Here is a 6,577-nt window from a genome sequence, read left to right on the forward strand (position 1 = left end):
GAAAGCGCCGCGCGACGGGATGTTCCTTGATTTCCCTCAAACCACTGTGTCCGGCTGTTCGGGCGGGTTTCCAGGCGAGGCCGCCAGGGGGCGCGAGCGCCTCGCAGCCAGGGGAGCGCAGTCGCCCATCCTCCCTCTGACCTGGGCGTCAGGGCTGGACACTTTCCCGATGCCCGCGGCCAATGTTTGCCTGCCTGTTCGTCCGTCCGTCCGTCTGTCTGTCTATTTTGAAGCAGTGCTTCACTGTGTCGCTCAGGCTGGCTTCAAAGCCCTAGGCTCAAGCAGTACTCCTGCCTCAGCCTCATTCCCAAGTAGCTGGGAATACAAGGACTCAGCACTGTGCCTGGAATTTGTTTATGTATTTATTTAGTTATTTATGTATTTCTTTTCCTTTCTTCTGGACAGGAGTCTCACCGAGTAGCTAAACTAGCCAGGCAACGCTTGAACTTATAACCCTCCTGCCTCAGCCTCCTGTCTGAGCCCGGCTTGGTGACAGCCTTCAGAGTCTGAAGGAGGCTGACGGGGTCACAGGATGAGGGGCAGGGAGGATGCAGGAGTCTAACACCAGTGACTGACAGCCCCCTTCCCCCAAGGTGTCCCATTAATTCTTCAGTTCACTGATCATAAACCCAGGTTCAACCCTGCAGGGAGGCAGAACCCTCAGCTCTTCTCAAAGATGGCACCTGATCCCACCTGCCAACCAGTCACAGTGGGAAGCCAGGCACAGTGGCCTCCACCCAAAGGCCCCGACACTCAGGAGGCTGAGGCAGGAAGATCTCTTATGCCCAGGAGGCCAGCCCCTGCAACACGGTGAGTCCCAGGCTAAAAGGACCGCGTAAGATGAAATAGTCTGCATCTGAGATATGACATCTTGTCAAAGGGGTTTGTTGTGAACTGGATTTGGGGGGCCTCCCCACATTCCAACCACCCAGCTGCTGCTCCACCTGATCCCGTTGCCGAAGCCAACGCAGCACCAATCTCCTGTCCCAGCCAGCACACTGTGTCAGGGCAGCCCGGCCTACCGGAACCCGGAACCGTTAGTGGCTGGAGGAATCGGGATCCCAGGCCGGGCGGAGCGGGCGGGGCAGGGGCCCAGGCCGTGCACTGCGCTAGTGGCAGCGCCCTCGGCGCGGGCTACCGCGCACATGGGGACGGTGCCAACCGGCAGGCACGCCACATCCTGGACGAAGATAAGAAGTCACTGCGGGGAGAGGAGGGAGCCCTGGGGACGCAGGAGGCGCGGTCCTGGCAGGAGCACACAGTCAGCGGAGTCCTAATGGGACCGGGGAGCGCTGTGCTGTGCGGCCCGAGACCCTGGAGTGGGAAAGGGAAGCCGGGCCTGGGACAGGATCCACGCCAGCAATGCAGGGAACCGGCGCGGCCTGGGAAAGCGCGCCCAGCACCTGCGGCCGCCGAGAACTCCTGGACTGGTGACCCCGGTAATGCGGGGACCTCACACCTCCCAACCTGCCTGTGCCCCAAGTAGACAGTGAATTCTAAGGAACAGCAGAGGTCATGAGCGGGGACCCTGACTTAAGGGAGGCGGCTCCGGAGCCTCGGGGAGGGCGAGTGGGTCACCCGGAGCCCCCTGGAGCGCACTTCCGAGCAGGCGCCAGGTGGGGCGCAGCTGCGCTGGGAGACAAGACTCCAGGCCCAGCGCTGAGGGAGGGACAGGAGGACCTCACTTTGGAAGGGATGAGTTAGGAGGTCCCAGTCACAAACCGGGGTGACCGATGTCTCTGCGACTGCACCGGGCCAGGTGTCACCACTTACCCCTGGGGGGCAAGTGAGCCTGGTTCTTCTATCCTAGTCCCGAGGCCTGGCCCCCAGCAACGCCACAGTGCTGTGTTCACATCCCCCACAGGTCTCCCTGGAGGGCTCGGCCCTCTGAACACTGGTCATATTTCTACCTAATTTAGCTGTCAACGATGTAGCAATGTGAGAGGCTGAAGCAGGAGGAACCCAAGTTACAGCTCACCTTGGGCAACTCAGTGACTTGGCAAAACTCTATCTCAAAGCAAAATAAATGACAAGGGCGAGGGACACAGCTCAGCATGGGTCCCCAGGCCCTGTGTCCAGGGCTGGGGACCCAGTATATGGGGCTCAGGGCAGGTGGAGAGGGTTCTGTGCCCTCAGAGGGGACAGCAGGGGACACGGTGACCCTGCCCAGAGAAGGAGGTGGGTCTGTGGCACTCACCCTCCAGAGAGCAGCTCCCTGAGTCACTGAGCAGCCCAGGCTAGACTTGGACGTGGGATCCTCCTGCCTCAGCCTTCCAGAGTGCTGGGATGACAGGTACAAGCCACTGAGCCCAGATTTTTGTTCCACAATTCTTAGGTTAGACAGGACATGGAGACTCACACCTGTTGGGACTAGATGTTCTGTTTCCTTGCACCACAGGGGACAAAGCCCAGTGTGTGTGTGTGTGTGTGTGTGTGTGTGTGTGTGTGCCAGTGTGTGTTCATGTGTACCTGTTCAGGACAGTGTGAGCCTCAAGCAAGCAAACAAAGCCAGGCATGGTGGCGCACGCCTGTCATCCCAGCACTTGGGAGGCTGAGGCAGGAGAATCACTGTGAGTTTGAGTGCACTGACGGCCAGCCTGAACTGTGTAGCAAGACCCTGTCTCAAAAAGACAGTGGATTTTTTAAAAGGAAAGAAAGCACAGAAAACGAGGCTGCACTCACCCTCCTGGGTCCCCTCAAGCCCTGTCCCTCCCTGCCCCTCCACATCACTCTCCTCTGTGTCTGTGCTCCTGGAACCCACTCTGTGGCCTCCTCCTATCACTTGTGTCCTGCTCAGCTGTCCCCCTACCAGGGTCTGTCTGCACCCCCTTGCTCCCTGCCACCCACCGCCCGCAGTGTCCAGCCTCAACAGTGCTTGTCTGTCCCCACCCAGGGGTCCCAGGCAGGGGCCTAGCCCTCTCATCTCTGGCGCTGACCTCCTCTCTGCAACCTCCTTCCCAAGCACAGATGCTGGGCGCCCGCATCACCTCAGGTGGGCACAGCTGGGGGAGGGGAGGGCACCCCACAGAGAAAGCCCCAAACTAGCCAAAGTCAGCATCTGGGAGGGGCAACCTGTCCCCCCGGATGCCAGGGACAGTGATGGAATTTGTGCTTTTATGCTCCACTCGGGATGCTTGTGCGCACAGCTTTCCACAGCGAAGTTCCGCCTGCCTAGAATCCTGTTCCTCTGGGTTTTCCCGTGCTGCTCAGGGAGGGCTAGTTCTTGGTGCTGGGAATTAACCCACCGCCACCACTGAGCTACATCTCCAGCCCTCCTTTGTATTTTGTCTTTTAATTTTGAGACAGTGTCTTGCTAAGGGGCTCAGGCTGGATTTAAGCCTGAGCTGCTCCTGCCTCAGCCTCCTGAGCAGCAGGGATGACTGGCATGTGCGCACCTTTTCATTTGTCCTCAGAGGTCCAGAGGGGCCAGCAGTGTCCCTCCACTGTGAGCTGGCCTTCATGGCCTTCTCACAGTCCTGTCCCAACTGGGCCACCCTGAGGTTCCCAGTGAGCAGTCAATGAAGGGTGACAGCAAACCAGTTGGGTTGCAGCCAGACAGGTCCAGACACACCTGGATGACGCAGCCTGGGAGGTGGAGGAGGCCTGGGGAGCAGCTGTGACTCCAGGGCTCGGGTGTGAGCCTCAGGAGAGCAGAGCCACTCAGGCACTGCCTGAGCTGAGTCATGGTGCCTGCAATCCTGGATCTCCTGGGTCCCAGAGCTACTCACCTGCTCCTGGATTGAACCTCACACCAGGCTCCATAAACACCACCCACGTCGTGGGCCCTGGAAAGTTCCTGGGGGCTTTGGAGGGGGCTTTTGGGGTTTTTTTTTTTAGTTTTTTGAAACAGGGTCTTGCTAAGTTCCCAAACTTCCCAGGCCATCCTCCTGCCTCAGCTTCCCTAGTGCTGGGATCACTGGTGTGTGCCACCATGCCTGGTCATCAATGGACAGCTTTTGGCAGGATTTGCATCCAATATTTACAGCACCTTTTACCTTAAGCTACCTATATTTTTGTCTTATAATTTTTGTTTTTTCATTCCAAAAATGCAAACATGGTCCACCTCACGGTAAGCAGCAGATCTGTTGCAGGCTTCCCTGGTCAGTCCTGCGCAACCCACTGCGGACCCCTCCCTCGCATCCTCCTGCCAGTGCACAGCGTCCCAGCCTGGGGTGCCCCTGAGGTCCCTCGCACACTGATCACCAACATGGAAGCCACCACACGTGCCACCCCGAGTGAGGGAACCAGCAGCAGCCTGGGGATAGGAGGGTGAGGTCCCGGCGCTGTGCCAGGGGTGTAGTGGCTGCACGCACCATGACTTGGCAGGACCACAGGAAGCCCCACGGATGTTCCTGCCACCATCACCCAGGTTCCCAGCAGCTCAAGGCTGAGTCACACCTTGCTTTTGATCAGTGATTAACTTAACGCCATGCTTCTGTGGAGGATCCTTTCCAGCCTGTGTGGAACATTCCTGGGCTTCACCCCAGTGTACACTGAGAAGACGCCAGTCCTGGCCTGCAGCAGAAACCATGGAAGACGGTGTCACCCACCTGGACAGAGAGGGGTCAAGGCTGCAGGGGGCTGGATGGAAGAAGGAATTCTGTCATCAAGGGAAGCAGCATCGCAATTGGCGTTCTTCTCTGAGCCAAGGGTTCCCATGTAGTTGGCACTGACGTGTTGTAGTCAGGGGTTGCAAGGAGAACATGTACACACAGGACACAGGATTTACATTTTATGATGATCACCGAGAGTTAAATAAAAGTGCAAGAAATATGTCCACAAAACTTAAGACCCAGAATATTCAGCCAAGAGCCTGGATCCCACAGCAATGTTCTGCATGAGTCCAGATGAAGACCTAGAGCCCATGACAATGCCTCCTAGGAGTCCAACTGGAGGTCTAGAGCCCATGACAAGGGCTCATACCAGTCTGTTTTACCAGATCTATGCTGGAAAGGCCTAAAGGTCAGTAGTGGAAGCTAGATAGTCTACACCAGCAGGATGAAGGGTCTGCGCCAGTAGTTTGAGGATTCTACACTAGAGCCAAGAAGTCACACTCAAAATAAGGATCAGGGCTGCCCTGAAAGGTACCACAGCCTTCCTCAGCAACAATGAAGTCCTGAGCTCCTCCAACAATGAGAACAGTAGAGCACATGCCAGGAAGCCAGTGTGCCAAGCTTGTCCTGAAGATTGAACAGCACACATCTTCCCCTCAGGAGCCAGGAAGCGATGCTCAGTGTAAGGATCAGACCCCCTAATTGAACCGCAGCCACTTTCAGGGACAAGGCCCCAAGCTCCTCTGATAACAGCCGAGTTCCTATCAGGGGAGCCTGCTTGATGAGCTCCTCCAGGAGAACCAACAGCTCCAAACAACACTGAGGAGGACCCACAGTGTTCCTCCTCCTCCCCAGGTCTCCTTTCACGCTGGCAGCTTTCCACACTCAGCACGATGCTGACTCAGTATGGCTGGTGTTACGTTAACCACTAGTCACCAGCCTACTGCAGGGCAGAAGGTGCTGGGTTTCCAAGTGCTGAGCACTGGACCCCATGGGGGCACAAGCTGGAAACTTGGGCCCTGACGTGTTCTGTTTTTAGATGGTGGGGCTCAGAGGAGGGGACAGCTGGATGTGGTGGCTCACACCTGTCATCCCAGCACTCTGGGAGGCTGAGGCAGGATCGCAAACACCAGCCCAGCCAGGGAAATTTGGGGATTTAGCAAAACCCTGTCTGAAAAGGAAAACTAGAAAAACCTGGGGATGTAACTCAGTGAGGTCCCTGGGTTCAATCTCCAGGGTTATGGGGAAAAAGACAAAGAAGGGAGCCCCCCACTGGGGCACCATGCAGGTGATGTTGGGGGCACCACCCTCTCCCGAGTCTGCTTAGCTCTAAGAAAACTAATGAAGAAGGGAAGCTGACATTGTCACCCCCAGGCCTTCCTGTCCCGCCCTGTGACCTCTGCCCCCATCCCTGTACCCCACTGTGTTTTCCTTTTTTTTTTTTTTTTAATTTTATTTAAGGAGAAAAGAAAAAAAAAGCAGGGAAAGGGTACAAGTTATACAGATTTACAGAAAAAAATGAACAGTAGGAAATCACTAGTTAATGGATTACATATTGTCATCTTAGAAATAATTGTCCAAGTCACAAAATTAAAGCTTGTAAAGTGGACATTCCATCAATACTGCAAACAGTTCTGTTCATTGATCCAATAAAACTCTGTGATATCATTTTCTATCTTATACACTTAAATATACATGCAGTTATATAGTTTGGAGCACTTTCTTTTCCTCTCTTTTGTACCATGACTATTACACATTTTGGGTTTCATTGCTCCCACGGTTCTTATTAGTTTTTTGGAAGAGAGTAAAACCAAATGTGACATAACAGAACAGAATCGGTCAAGTCAAAAGGGTGGACATAATAGATAATGTAAAAACATAATACAGGTGATCAACAATGGTTACCATAATGTCTCCCGCTATCTCTAATAGAATTGCCTATATCATTAGTTATAATACAATTGAACAAAACAGTAAAGAATAAAACCGACAAAACCAAAACATTGGAGACATTGTAGGTCTTC

Source organism: Cavia porcellus, unplaced genomic scaffold (genome assembly GCF_034190915.1).
Source record: "Cavia porcellus strain 051 isolate PalLab524CR breed Dunkin Hartley unplaced genomic scaffold, mCavPor4.1 scaffold_17, whole genome shotgun sequence".
NCBI lineage: Eukaryota > Metazoa > Chordata > Mammalia > Rodentia > Caviidae > Cavia > Cavia porcellus.